The sequence below is a fragment of the Lepus europaeus genome, chromosome 5, assembly GCF_033115175.1.
Source record: "Lepus europaeus isolate LE1 chromosome 5, mLepTim1.pri, whole genome shotgun sequence".
In the NCBI taxonomy this organism is placed as follows: Eukaryota; Metazoa; Chordata; class Mammalia; order Lagomorpha; family Leporidae; genus Lepus; species Lepus europaeus.
Window position 1 is genome coordinate 57,680,723 of NC_084831.1, and position 15,863 is coordinate 57,696,585.

The 15,863-nt window shown below is 39.4% G+C and overlaps 1 pseudogene; it reads right to left on the reverse strand.

Moving 5' to 3' along the window:
• Positions 1-1,544: 1,544 nt before the first annotated feature.
• On the reverse strand, positions 1,545-14,930 carry LOC133759105 (large ribosomal subunit protein mL42-like; annotated as a pseudogene).
• Between the last annotated feature and the right edge of the window lie 933 nt (positions 14,931-15,863).

Genomic DNA, 15,863 nt, shown 5'->3' on the forward strand with positions numbered 1-15,863 from the left:
ACTAGAAAAATAGCAAGCTAAATTGAAGTAAGACAGAAGAAATGAATTAAGACTGGAGTGGAAATAGTGGAATAAACAATCGAAAAATTATAGAAAAAGTTGGTTCTTTGGCAACAAACAAGAATGACACATTAGACTAACATAGAAAAAGCAAGAAAATTCAAATTACTAAATTAGTAATGCAAAAGATATCAACTTCTATCTTATTGAAATTAAAAAGGATAATAAAGGCATGAAAAAATTGACAAAATTCATTGTCATCAAATCAGAAATGGGAAAATTCCTGGAAAGAATTCCTAGATAGATGAAAACCTTAACTGATAAGACAGAAATTCTGGATAGACTTGTAATAAGCAAAGAAATTTTATTAGCAATCAAAAACTTTCCACATAGAGAAGCTCAGGCCAAAATATTTTCAGAGATGAATTGTCAAAGTTTAAGTAGAATTGACAACTCTTCTTCATCTATTAAAAAAAAAAAACCAGAAGAGGAATAAATGCTTTGTAGATCATTCCATATGGCCAATATTCTCCTGATACCAAAACCAAAGATATCAAAAGAACAGATCAACGTGCCTTATGAATATAAATACAAAAATCCTCAACAAAATACATTTCTTTTATGTCATTCCTCCACTCTTTAACAGCCTAGATTCTATTGTCAATTGTTGGATTTAATCCCTGACTTACATCATTAACTACTTCTGTGGGCCTAGTTTTAAATATATATATATATATATATATATATATATATATATATATATATATAAATCTGATTTAATTAACATTGTGTCCACTGTACTTGCCTTTGTGTAGCTGAATGTTGTTGGAGAAAAATGCACAATGTGTTCTTGTTTTACATTCATGACCATTAACTTTAAGGCAGTCCTTGTGCTATCTGGCAAATTTATTATATGTTTATCACAAGTTAATTCACTCTATTCCTTCTAAAAAGAAAGAAAACCAACTTTCTTTCCTTGTATTTATTCAGACTTCCAATACCTCATATCTTTGCCCTGTACTGATGACGCTTCATCTTTATTTTCAATTTAGAAAACAGGTACATCCATAATTTTTCATTGTAGTGCCACTATCACATCTCCTTTGCAGCTTTATCCATAGACTAAGCCTACTTCAGTAGATAAACTGTCCTTGTTCCAAAGGTAAAGGCAACCTCCACTGGTGCTCATGATCCACTCCTCTTTTCTTCTCTGTGATACTGCTTCTGCGATTGTCCCTGTTTTCTGCTACATCATCATTTTTTTCCAGGCTGCAGGATTATTCCCATATAGCATAGCAATGCTCTAGCATCTCCTTTATTTAAAAAAATTACCCCTCCAGCTGCTGCCTCATTCTCTTGTTCCTGTTTACATAGTGTCCTCAGAAGACCTGCCTGATTGTATCTACTTCTCATCCAACCCCTCCATTTTTTCAGAGACTTTTAAAATTATTTACCATTATTATATAATAGTGAATACACCAGATTGCATTTTCTCAAATGGCAAATGAAACATAGGATAATATTTCCCTTTGATTCCCTCAATATCATCTGTCTTTAGGAGGATTCAGTTTCTTACGACATCTGTGATACTGTCCATGAAGATACCAGCGGTGCTTAGTCCTAAAGAACAATTTTCTATGTTGTTCTATCATTGGTCCTTGTTCAAGATGCTCGTTTTTCTTCTAATCTCGTTGTCATACTTGGTCATGTATCATTCATTATTTACAGAATGTGGTTGAGGGATTGGTTTTATCTATTCATAGGGAATGTCTACAGAAGGGTGGTATCATGCGACTGCCATCAGATGTCAAAGCAAGCGCTACTTTGCTATTATGGTCATCTAAAAGATAAGAATATATAGATTGTGATAAAGACAATATGAAGCTTTGTTATAGAATGGAAATAATTGTTTCCAGATAGTTCTGTCTTTTTAATTTTATATATCTCCTTTAAAAAGTTATATATTTATTTATTTTTTTGAGACAGAGAGAGAGAGAGAGAGAAAGAGAGAGAGTGTGTGTGTTACCATCCATTGGATCACTCCCCAAATACCTGCAACTGTTGAGATAGTGCTGGGACCCAAGCCAGGAGTGAAGAATGCAATTTAGGTCTCCCATGTAAGTGGCAGCAATCTAACTATGTAACCATCACTGCTACCTCTCAGGGTCTGCATCAACAGTAGGTGGAGTCAGGAATAGGGCTGGGAGGGGAACCCCAGCACTCTGATAATGGGATGTGGGTGTCTGAACTGCTAGGTTAAATGCCCTCCCCCTTAAGATAGTGCTGCTACTGCCATGATGTACCAAGATGATTATCAGGGGATTGAAAAGATGTTTTGAAGAGAAACTGCTTTAAAACTATGCTTCTAGGCACACTGTGTTTCACACTGTGAAAGCTTGTCTGCAGAAGCCTGCCATCTTCTTTCTTGCATTCTTTCTCAGATCCACTTTATTCAAGCTTTTCTCCCATTCCTTTGACTCTTACTAAAGTCATCAGTGGTCTCCACATTGACAAAAATTAAGCTTAGTGTTCAGTATTCATATAATTTGAAAAAAATCAGCATTTGTTATGATTGGTAAGTCTCTTCTTTAAACAATTTATTCAGTTGCTTTAGAATGGTCACTTTCTTAGTTTTCCCTCAGATGTGTAGTCTTCATGGCTGGGTTCTCCTTGTTTCTCTGATCTCCAAGTTTTGGTGTCTTAGAGCACATCCTTTTCTTCTCAATCTAAACACATTGCACAGGTGAACTTACCTATAATTATGACTTTATTTATAATCAACTACATATTGAATTCCAAATGTATAGGGCAACATTCCATGAGATGGGTGTGTATGTGTTAGTGTGCATGTGTGTCACAAGCTTACTCCTTCTATCTGCTGGCAGTTTTTCACTGATTCTTGGCATAGGTCATAATGTAGTTTTAGAAAATGAGAGCCCATTGACAAGAAAGATGGGATAGTGTTCGCTAAATCTTAGCCCACAGTTGAACTTAGACCTCTGTACCTTAATCTGAGCTTAAAATTTTGTACCTTTGAAGCTTAAGCTACTGTAGTTAAATTAGTACTGTGCTTTTTCTAGAAAAATCAGCAGAACATGAACGGCTGCCTGAAAGTCCCTTGGCAAATTCTGTGAGAAACTGTTTGTCTATTCATAGTCATTGATAAGTAGGATATTCACTTTATTCAATACTGTATTACAAGTGCTTAATATCATGGCATACAGGAGTATTCACATTTTACATGTTTGATTAATGTTGATTGAATGATTCAGCAATGAATGAATACAAAGTTTTATAATACTGTTCATTAAATAAGACTTTCTTTTCTTTTTTTTTTTTAAGGTTTACTTTTAATGTTGCCATCAGAATTGAGAATGTTTTCTGCCCTTCTGTACGTACAGAGTTAACATGATGTGTAAATGAGTTCTTGGAACTAAATATGCTACATTCAAATTCAGATTTTTCATAGCACTTTTTCCTTTGTGGGACTAATTATATTTGTGATGAGACTAGAAGTTACTACCACTGATAATTTGGTAAAAATACATTGTCATAATTTTCCATGAAAATGGCAAAGAAATATATTTTTTTAGAAATATCAGACCATTCATTAATAAATTATGTTCAAATTCTCCAGACTCCTAAGGTTGATCTCATTGTGGCCAAGCAAATTGATTTTCAAATCCATGCCAAGAGTTCAACAAGCATTTTCTCACTTGAATTTTCTAAGTTTTCTGGACCACATATTACTCTGTACATGTTACAAATGATTTTGTATCCAGTGTTGTGGTATGATAGGATAAGCCAGCACCTAAAATGTTGGCATCCCATATAAGCATCCATTTGAGTCCTAGCTGTTCTACTTCCAATCCATCTGCCTACTAATGTGCCTAGGAAGGCAGCAGGAGATGGTGCAAGTGCTTGAGCCCCTGCTACCTATGTGGGAGACCCTGATGGAGTTCCAAGCCCAGTCCAGAATCAGTGGATGGAAGATCTTTCTCTCTGTGTGTCTCTCCCTCTCTCTGTAGATCTACGTATCAAATAAACAAATAAATTGCTAAAAACAAATCAAACCAAATGACTGCATTTTACAAATTTTCCAGACTATACAGCATTACTTATCAACTTCTACTGAAAGGAGACTATGGTATAATCTAGTATAAAAAGACTGTCAACATTAGTTGTACTGCTATTGTTCCAGATCTTATAGATGAAATTAGGGGACTTTTAAACATTGTGTGTCACAATATTTATTGTACTTTCGAAAACCAGGAGGAACTGGAATTTATGTGTATATTGTAGAAGGAATATGAAAACTTAAATTGGCTTGAAGCCATGTTTTTATGTCAAAATAGGTTACTATTTATACTTGTTCTTCCAAAGGTTGGGCCATAGAAGTGAGACCAGAACAAGTATACAGTTTTCCAGACTACATATAACACTATTGTTTCACTATTGACAATGACCCTTATTTTTAATTTTTGCCAGAGGCCCTTGGTAAGATGAACTGGATATTCTGATGTTGGCATTATCAGAGGATGACTCTGCTACCACTTGTGGACTGAAGTTTGAGAACAGTCGAGTTGAATTTGTAGGTGTTAAAAGTTCAGTAGGTGGCTGGGCTCAACTTCATTCTTTGCCATCATCCAGCTTTGCCTAAAGTCTAATATAGAAGAGCTTTCAAACCAGGTGTGGATAAATATATCATTCCTTTAGAAGTTGTCATTCCTTTTTATGTTGACTATATGATTAATTAATGAAAAGGAAGACTATGTACCTGAAATAGCTGTGTGAATCATGCCTGCTAACATGATTATACCTTGCATGTGAAAATTAGTTTGACCTTTTCATAGAAAGAAATCACTTGTAGCACTATTATTATTCTGTGGCACATCACATTTCCCTCCCAACATCCAAGAGAGCCTGGCAGATAAAAACACATAATTCATATCACATCTAATAAATTTTATATTTTATTTAATGTTAAATAGGTATAGTTATCATGATTTTCAAATCAATGTAAAAATTTACTGAGAAGCTTCTCACCTGCGTCCTTGACCCTATTCTATTTCCAGAGATAACCACTTTTGTTTATTTGTTGGGTATCTTTTCCTTTTGTGAAAATTCATATTCAATTAACACAGACTCACATTTATAATTTTAGCCCTTTGTTATCAACGATGACCTACTTTTTAAAATTTGATAATATATCTTGGAAAAATTTCCATGTCAATAAGTGGAAGATTTTCTCTCTTGTGTTGTAGCTGCGCAGCTGTATCTTTGTTAAAATAACTTTTGACTATTTAATATTTGCTATTCCTAACAATTTATTTTATACCAGTTTGCCTTTTGCCTTTGCTTATGCTGTTTTCATTTAATATATCTTTTTCATTTTCTTCTCACTTCTGGCAAACTGAAGTTTTCTTTTTGTTATACTCAAACTTTTCAATCTACTTTTTATGGCTTTTGGATTTAAGATCTTTGCTCATGTTTTCTTCTAGAACTTTTCTTATTTATTCTTCTATATGAAATTTAAACAGCTTTTCTGGATCCTAAAAAATTCTGTTTTGGGATCATTATTTGAATTTAACAAATTGATTCTTACTGTCTTTATGATGTTGGATCCACCTACTCAAGAACATGGAATGCCTTTTTGTATTCATATAGACTACCTTTTGTAGTCTACCACCGTTTTCTGTGTATTGCGGTCTAATACCCTGCTTAGTTATTCATAGGCATTTTATTCACTATGTCATGTAACTGCTTATTCTTTATAGATATAAAGTTTGTTTTTTCTGTATGTTGATATGATTCTTATTGTTCATAATAATTTTCAGTGGATTTGCTTGGGTCTTAAAACTACTCTTTTTTTTTTTTTTTTTCTTAAAATAGAGGAGATTTTATCCCAGTATTAGAGTTCTCCCAAAAGCAGAACCATAGGATAAACACATATACTTACGTGAAATGTACAGCTTCAAAAATTCATGGAAAATATATATTATGAAAAAATACCTAGATTTCTATTTTTTCAATGAACTTCTTAGAGTATCCTCATACAAATGCGTTATGGAGAATGAACTCACGACTTACTCCTCATGGTAGTGACAGTGTGGTTCCATGCTCTGCCATCTGCAAGCTGGAGACTCAGGAAGGCCGATGGTGTGTTTCCAATCTGACACAGTACAGAGTTCTGAGGGCCAAGGGAGCTGATTGCAGGGGTCCTAAACCAAGGGCAGGAGAAGGCCCATGTTGCAGCTCAGACAGTCGAGGAAAGAGAGAGAATCCTTCCTTCCCTGACCTTTGTGTCCTGTTCAATGGATTGCATGGTGCCCAGCCACATTGGGGAGGGTCATTTGCTTTACTCAGTTCACTAATGCAAATGCACATCTCTTCCAGAAACCCTCTTATAAACAGACTCAGGAATGATGTTCACCCAGATTCTGGGCATCCTAATACACAGTCAAGATGACTTAAAATTAACCATCACAATATTCCTTAATTCTAATGTGTAGACTTTTAAATTCTTTTGCTTCCTGCACTTACTTATAAGCCCAGAATAATGTTACAATACCTGCATTGCTGTGTTTTTTCTTACTTTAATGGAAATGTCTTTAGTGTGAATCTGTAAGTATGGTTTTCACCTGAGGTAGATGTTTTCATCTTGTTACAGAGGTATAAAAATGTCTCAAAAAGTTCATGGAAAATGGAATTAAGAGAAAAGGGATTTTACATAAGCTTTTTGAAGGCCTGTTGTGATAATAAAGGGTTTTCTATGGCATTAAGAACGACTATTGAATTTTTCAAATGCCTTTTTAATGTCCTAGAGATAATTCTATGGCTTTTGCTGTTAGATTTTTCCCTGTTATTATTTACCTGGATAGATTTACAAATGTTGAATTATTCCTTTTATTTTTGGATTCTGAATTGGTAAGATTGGTCAATGTGTTTTAATTACATGAACATCTTGTTAGCTTTTGGTATCAATGTTATGTGCTTTATAAAATTTAATTGAAAATATTCCTTATTGTATGCTTTTAAATAGTTTAGATATCATAGGAATTATCTGTGCTTTGAAGATTTGGTAAATTCTCCTGGGAAAAACATATTGCTTTGATAATTCACTGAAGTGGGGCAAGGAATCAATAATTTTCTCATTTTTTTTTCTCTTTGGTTGGGTCAATTTTAGCTAACTATATTTCTCCCTGAAATTATCCACTTAATCAGATCTTCAAATGTCTTTTTCTACAGTAGAACATATATTCCTAATGAGGAAAATATATAAGAATCTTTGACATTGCCGTGTTTAAATATTCCAAAATTTTTCTTGGGTGAGAAAAGTTGAAAAAAGGATGGAAAAACATTTAATAGATTAAGGAAGTCTTTAGAGTTATATTAACATTGTATTTTCTATGTTTTAATCATTGATTATTTTTCTTTTAACATTTTTTGTTGATAAGAATATTTTAGATGTTGTTACATTTTTTGAACACCAGTTTGGAAATATGTATTAGTTCTAATCATCTTTCCCACCTAGTTAATTTTGATTCTTCCAGATTGCTTAATTTCTTTCTTTAATTTCCCCTGTTTATTTACAGTTTTTCTAACTTTTAAAAAATATTTATTTATTTGTTTATTTGAAAGGCAGAGTTATACAGAGAGAAGGAGAGGCAGAGAGAGAGAAAGAGAGAGGTCTTCCATCTGCTGGTTCACTCCCCAGATGGCTGCAGTGGCTGGAGCTGTGCCAATCCAAAGCCAGGAGCCAGGAGCTTCTTCTAAGGGTCTCCCACGTGGGTGCAGGGGCCCGAGTACTTGTGCCACCTTCCTCTGCTTTCCTAGGCCATAGCAGAGAGTTGGATTGGAAGTGGGGCAGCTGGGACTCGAACTGGTGCCCATATGGGATGGTGGCACTGCAGGTGGCGGCTTTACCGGCTATGCCACAATGCCGGCCCCTAGTTTTTCTAATGTTTTGAGTTGGTGCTTAATTCACTATTTAAACTAAAGCCACAGCAAAGAATTTTGATAAAAAGCATTTTATTGGTCATTATTTTCTAGAAATTCTACAAGTTTTGTTCACAAGAGTTTTTGCTTGTGATTTCCTGGTGAATGTACTTTTGTTTTGCTGTCTTTTTAATTATTTCCCAGTTTGTGATACTGTGACCTTAGAATGTTGAACACGATCTCTTATTGCATATGGTCCTTATGACTTAGTACATGGCTAGTTTTCATGAATATAATGTAAAAAGAACATGTAATCTCTATTTTTTTATATATTTATTTGACAAATAGAGTTAGACAGTGAGAGAGACAGGCAGAGAAAAAGGTCTTCCTTCTGTTGGTTCACTCCCCAAATGGCCGCTACGGCTGGAGCTACGCTGATCTGAAGCTAGAAGCCAGGTGCTTCTTCCAGGTCTCCCACACAGGTGCAGGGGCCCAAGCACCTGGGCCATCCTCCACTGACTTCCTGGGCCACAGCAGAGAGCTGGACTGGAAGAGGAGCAGCCAGGACTAGAACAGGCGCCCATATGGGATGCCAGCGCCACAGGCAGAGGATTAACCAAGTGAGCCATGGCGCCGGCCCCTGTAATCTCTATTTTTTTTTTTTTTTGATAGGCAGAGTTAGACAGTGAGAGAGAGAAAGGTCTTCCTTCCGTTGGTTCACTTGGCCAGCGCGCTGCACCTATCCGAAGCCAGGAGCCAGGTCTTCTTCCTGGTCTCCCATGCAGGTGCAGGGCCCAAGCACTTGGGCCATCCTCCACTGCCCTTCCGGGCCACAGCAGAGAGCTGGACTGGAAAAGGAGCAACTGGGACAGAACCGGCACCCCAATAGGGACTAGAACCCAGAGTACCAGTGCTGCAGGTGGATGATTAGCCTAGTGAGTTGCGGGGCCGGCCTGTAATCTCTATTTTTAAGACATGAACTCTGATATATCTAGAGTTAGACTGAGAGATGAGTAAAACTTATTTTTGGTCTGTTTCTTTTTATATGTCTTTCTATGTCCTGTAATATCTGCTTCATACAAATTGATGCTATGCATTTAGTTCAGATATTCGTAACTTTAACTTCTTCATTGTGGTGTTTACCTTTTGTATTATAGCATGTCATTCTTTGTCTCAATTAATACTTATTTTTTCCTCCATCCAAGTTCTCAGGTCATAACTTCTGCTTTATAATTATTCCTATAAAGGAAGACATCTATATATGTGGTGATGGGGCATTATATGGGTAATTTTGGTTTCCTTTTATTTTTAACCACCTAAATATTTATTTTTCAATGTTTGCCTGTTGTTCTATATAGAGTTTAATACAATTTGAAGATAATTTAAAAATATTTTGAATACTTGTTGATTGAGAAGTATGTGTGTGTGTGTGTACGGTTTTTGTGATATTTAGGAAGGTATATATTAAGGTGTAGATTTACTTTCTTTTGATTACCTTTGTAATCATATCTTTATATGGTAGTCATACAATAATTATTTATTGTTTTTGCCATAGTAATTAGCTATGCACCTCGATAAATTGGCATGGATTCTCTTCTCTGCAATTCATTTTACTCATTTTTCTATTTTGTTTAAAATTGGAAACTCATGACTAGAGCCTAGGGAGATTTCTGACGCCATAAACAAGAGTGTCAAATTGTTAAGTCAACAACAGGAGTCACTGTGTACTTACTCCTCATGTAGGATCTCTGTCCTTAACGTGTTGTCCAATGTGAATTAATGCTATGACTAACACTCAAACAGTATTTTACACTTTATGTTCTGTGTGGGTGCAAATTGATGAAATATTTACTTAATATGTACTAAATCGATCTTCTGTATATAAAGATAATTGAAAATGAATCTTGATGTGAATGGAATGGGAGGGGGAGTGGGAGATGGGAGGGGTGCAGGTGGGAGGGAAGTTATGGGGGAGAAAAGCCATTGTAATCCATAAACTGTACTTTGGAAATTATATTTACTAAATAAAAGTTAAAAAAAATTTCTTAGTGTTTACATCTACCTTTTTTTTTTTTTTTTTTTTTTTTTTTTTTTTTTTTTTTTTTTTTTACAGAGTGGACAGTGAGAGAGAGAGACAGAGAGAAAGATCTTCCTTTGCCATTGGTTCACCCTCCAATGGCCGCCACGGCTGGCGCACTGCGCTGATCCAAAGGCAGGAGCCAGGTGCTTATCCTGGTCTCCCATAGGGTTCAGGGCCCAAGAACTTGGGCCATCCTCCACTGCACTCCTGGGCCATAGCAGAGAGCTGGCCTGGAAGAGGGGCAACCGGGACAGAATCCGGCGCCCCGACCGGGACTAGAACCTGGTGTGCTGGCGCCACAAGGGGGAGGATTAGCCTGTTGAGCCACGGCGCCGGCCTACATCTACCCTTTTGTACATGATTATTGTATTATCTGTATGTCAGCTTTAAATTATTTTCATCCCTAACAGTTATAGATGACTCAGTGCATTTACTGTAATTATCACCACTTTCTTCCTTTCCCTTCCAAATATTTGTGACGTGCAATTTCTGTGCTTTCAAAAGCTGTAACATTTATATATTTTATTGTCTTAGTTTTATATCAAAAATATATTTGTTGCTCACCACTAGTCTTTTTGAAGAAGTTTTCCTGGATTTATGATGGTTTATTCTCCACATGGGAGGAATATTCTTCGACTTGCAATGTCTTACAGTTATGACCTTTATATTTGATGAGCAGTTGGCTAGATATTCTGCTCTTAGATCACATTTTCTTTCCCTGAGGATGTCACAGATTTGGTTCCATTGTCATGAAGTCAGTGCTTCTCAGGAGAAGACTGAGGGTAGGTTGATAGAATTTTCCTCATACAAGACTTGATCTTTTGCATTTCTGATACAAGGATTCTTTCTTTATATTTATTTTATTTTTAAAGATTTTATTATTTATTTGACAGGTAGAGTTACAGACAGTAAAAGGGAGAGACAGAGAGAAAGGTCTTCCTTCCGTTGGTTCACTTCCCAAATGGCTACAATGGCCAGAGCTGCGCCAATCTGAAGCAGGAGCCAGGTGCTTCCTCCTGGTCTCCCACGCGGGTGCAGGGGCCCAAGCACGTGGGCCATCCTCCACTGCTTTCCCAGGCCACAGCAGAGAGCTGGACTGGAAGAGGAGCAGCCAGGCCTAGAACCAGCGCACTGGCACCTGCAGGTGGAGAATTAACGTAGTGTGCCATGGCACCAGCCCCATCTTTCTTTATAGTTAAACGTCAATAATTTGCCAGCTTGTCTTGGCTCCACCATTATGAATCAATTTTCTCCATTACTTTTAACATGTGGATATAATTCCTTTTTTTTTTTTTCCAATTTCAGAAAAAATATTTCTTTTTGTTTCAGTGTGTTTGCTCTGAATCTTTTTCAGAGTCTTCACTTATATGTGTGTTGGCTCTGCATTATATTTCTTTTATCATGAGTTTCACAAAAATAATCAAAAAATATTTCTCTTGGTTTTCATTCAATTTAATTTCACAGATCTGTCTTCACCATCTTACTCATGCATGGTCCTGTTTCCCAAGTTGTTTCTCCAAATATTGCCTTTATTTCTGGTTTTGTTTTTCTTCTAAAACTTATTTACATCATCTCTTCCCTGCACTTCTTGATCTGTGCTTTGTAGTCTCTCCTAATAGGTTATATTGCCTCATTAACATTTTAGTGAATATGCTTCATTTAGAGAGGGCTTTTAGCATACTGAATAACAGCATAGACTCTGGAACAAGACTGGGTTTAAATTCTGGCTCCTCTCTAACGAGCTGTGTGATTATATTAGTCAACTTTCCACTGCTGTAGTGAAATATCTAAGCCAAGCTACTTATGAGGGAAGGGGGTTTTGGCGCTTTACAGTCTAAGATCAGGCAGCTCCACTGATTTGCCATCAACTGATGGTGTTCATGCTTGCAGAGTCCTGGGGTGGCACAGAGCATCACACAGCAAGGGGGAGCACACACGCATGTCTGTGTCTCTCCTTATAAAGCCACCACAATTTGATCAAGGGGCTCCACCCCAACAAATTAATCAAATCTGGCTACTTTCTTAATGCCATAACGGATTAGGTTTCTTCTCTCCTAATGCCATTCACACAAGCTTATGAGGACCATGAGACTTTGGGGACTACTTTGGGAAAGAATGCATGTCATAATGTGTGTCTCATTCTTTCCATCAACATAATGGGAATGATAATACCTAACTCACAGGTTGTATTGAAAAACCAATTTAGTTCATATTTGTAGAGTGGGTAGGAGTGCTGTTTGCATCAGTAAGTACTATGCAGGTGTTTATGTTTGCTTTTTAAAATTATTCATTATAAGTTATATAGTCAATTTTCATTGGCTTTGTGGCAAAACTTCTCCTCACTTATGTAAGTTTTGAAGTTTCTTTCTAGAATTCTCCTTACTATATCTTTATTGGTCTTGCACTGGTTTCCTCTTTATTGTAAATGATCTTTTTTCTGGTCAAAGGCTTTTTTTTTTTTTAAAAGGTTTACCTGTTTTATTTGAAAGAGTTATAGAGAGAGAGGGAGAGACAGAGAGAGAGGAGTCTTCCATCCACTCGTTCACTCCCCCAGTGGCTACACACAGTAGATGAGCCAATCAGAAGCCAGGAGCCAAGAGTTTCTTCCGGGTCCCCCATGCCAGTACAAGGGCCCAAGGACTTGGGTATCTTCCACTTCTTTCCCAGGCCACAGCAGAGAGCTGGATTGGAAGTGGAGCAGCTGGGACTTGAACTGGAGCCCATATGGGATTCCAGCACTGCTGGCGGCAGCTTTACCCACCATAGCACAGCAGCGGCCCCTGGTCAAAGTCTTTGCAGAAAGTTCCTGAAGGGGAGGCTTCAAGACAGCTTTCAAATTCTCAAACCAAAAACCTCCCCATTTTTGCAGTAAATCGTTATATTAATGACCTCCAATAATTCCTTCATAAATCTGTGCTCTTATAAAATCCCTGCCCACATTGGTTCTGGATTTAGCCCTATGAGTTGCTTTAGCCAAGGGACATTTGCATATGCAGAAGCATGACAGGATGTGAACATGCAGCTTGCCCTGTCTCTTGTTCCTCGAATCCTATCTACTTTCACATGCAAAAACCTCAGTAGCTTCCTGGAAAGATGCCTTAGGGGTCCACACCACTCCTCTGAGGCCCAGATGTATGTATGAAACCTGCTGACACCAATGGAGGCAAATCATTGGTAGCTTTTTAAACCATTCTTTTGGTCGTCTTTGGGCAGCAACAGGGTGGCAGCATCACTTTATGGCTGATTCAAGAACAGAGGGCTTCCCTTAGTCATGGTGTCTTCCTCGGTGGACTTTCTCTGAGTCTCTGAAGTGAATTGGGTCAGGAGACCTTCTGCCAGGAGTTCTGTGCTTCCCAGCTATTACAAACAAGGAATAGAGCTTCTACATTTCCTTGTCATGTCATCAGCTTCAAGGACTACAGTCTGGCTCTGTCTGTGCCTCCTCCTCACCTCCCGGATTTCCATGCACCTTCTCTGCCTTACTTCTTACCTCTGCTTCCGTTTTTGAGAGACAAAGCTTTTGGATTTCATTGTAGACCGTTTGTTTTATGAAACATGGTTTTATTGGCACTTTCTGCTATCTCTACCACTGGTTCCCTTTGCCTCCCTGCACTTTTCCGTATGACTTCTACCCAAAGGCAGCTGCCTTTGACAACTTGTACAAGTTTGTTGGAATTTGTGGGTAAAATCTGTATAAGTTGATTGAAAATAACATTTAATTTTTTTTTTTTTGCCATTTTTCTTGTTAGTTTATATGACTTCTGTGAAGAGGAAGGAAAGATGCTTAAACAGCTGACATTTTCATATTGGAGTCCCCTTAATTAATCTGGAACAAGAGCCCTTTGGAAATATTTTTTCTGAACATGATATAGTGGCCTCAAGAGCCTTGGTAATCATAAACACCTCAAAGACTCTAATATTCAGAGCAGGGGAGCATGCCCCTCAAGCTTCCTTGACTGAATCACAACTTAGGTTCCCATTCACATGCTCTATGGGCAATGGGGTCTAATAAATTAATCCTCACTGTAGTTCAAGTAAAGATTATATGGTCATCACTTTGCATATGGGGAGTGTGCCAAGACTATGACTATATTACCGAATTTCTCGGCTTCTCTCCAGATGCTCACTGCTTTAGTATTGCTAATTTTGGCTTTGGGCTCCATTTCAAGGTAATCAATATGGTGGATGGTATAGAATGCAAAGCAACAAGTCCAGGGAGGCAGGATTACTTTTGGATGCTTGGCAGTATCTCAGCTGTGGAGAACTGGATGGTGTGCAGTTCAGTGGCCGGTGCTTGAAAATAGTTTCCCCAAACACCATGAAGAAGTAGTACAGAGCAGGAACTCATCCAGTCCCTACACTGTTAAGCTCCCAGGCATGCCTTTCATTGCACAGGTATGCAAAGCTGGCTTAGACCACAGAGTGAAAACCAGAGGTTGATTCCCCTCCAGTAGCAAGCCCCTATTTGTCCTTTAATAAGTAGTTCAGGTGAGATGCCATTCCCTGACCTATACAGAGAAAATAGCTTCCATTTATGTAATTAGTACGTGCTTTTGTTGTGTTATAACCTATTGCTTACGGTGGGCTTTGCAGGTTGCTTCTGCCACGAGACAGCTCCTCAGGTACTGAGGCTGTATGGGAACCATCTCAGCGCCCCCAACATCTGGCACAGTGCATGGTGCTCAGGGCAAAAATGGGCGAGCCTCAGTGTTTATTGGAATCAATAGAGAAATCGGTACATTTTAACGGTAAGTCTTTTTGGTCTCTAGCTACTTCAACAGCTCAGAAAAAGTTGCCCTATCCTTCCGTCTCTCCTGTTTTCCTTGCCCCCTTCCTTCTCCTTTTCTGTTAACATAAAACGGTTGGAGGACTCAGGAAAAGGATAGCCGGGCTTTCCCACATCCCTCCTCATCACGCGTGAACTCGCACACGCACACACACACACAATGGCAGAACTGCAAGCTGCGTTCTTAAAGCAGGGTCCCTCAGTCCCCCGGGTGCTTGTTACTGGGCCACACAAATTCCCGAGTTGTGGAACCCTGTCCCAGGAGGTCCTTGGTGGAGCACCTCCTTCACTAAAGTGGTGTGACCCTTGCACTTATTCACGCCGGAGTCCTTTGTGCAACAGGAGAGCAGGGGGCTCCCACCTCGAGCCTCCTCCCTCCACGGGGGCTACCTCAGTGCTCGCTGGCTGCCCCGGCCTGGATTCCACGCGCCCCTGCCCCAGGCCCCGCTGCAGCCCATTGCTGCGGGAGCTGCCTGCAAGGCGCGGGACTCCCGGCAGATGCGTGGCGAGGGACTGCCTCGTTCCGGGGCGGGCGAATGGGAGCGCGCGCGGGCGGCGAGGGGGCGGTGTGTAGTGGCAGACGCCGCTGGGATTATGAATGGGGGCGGAGGGGGGTTGGCGGTGTGGGTTCAAACCCGGCTCGGCGGCACCCGGCTTCTGAGAGGCACGCAGGCTGTGCGTAATCCTTCAGCGCTGGCTGCCGGGAGATGCGGGGAGCCACCGGGAGGGACTGAAGGGTCATTTTGCCGAACTCCCTTGGTATCGCGCCCGCCGAATACCCAGGAGCCGGTGAGGTAGGTGCGGAAGTGGGGGAAAAACTGCGGGCTGGGCGGCATGCCCGGCTCCCGGGGATTGACAGGTGGTGGTCTCAGCAGTTACAACCTACTACACGGCGGCTGGCCCGTGCCACAGGGTCACGGTAAGTCCCCACCCCGGGCTGGGGCGCGGAACCAGTGGTCCCCGCGAGCGGGATCCGGAGAGGGGCTTTGGAGCTCCGGTGGCGCACAGAGGCGCTCTGGGGCGCTTCGCCGCGGCCTCGGTCGCCCTGGCGCGGGTCCC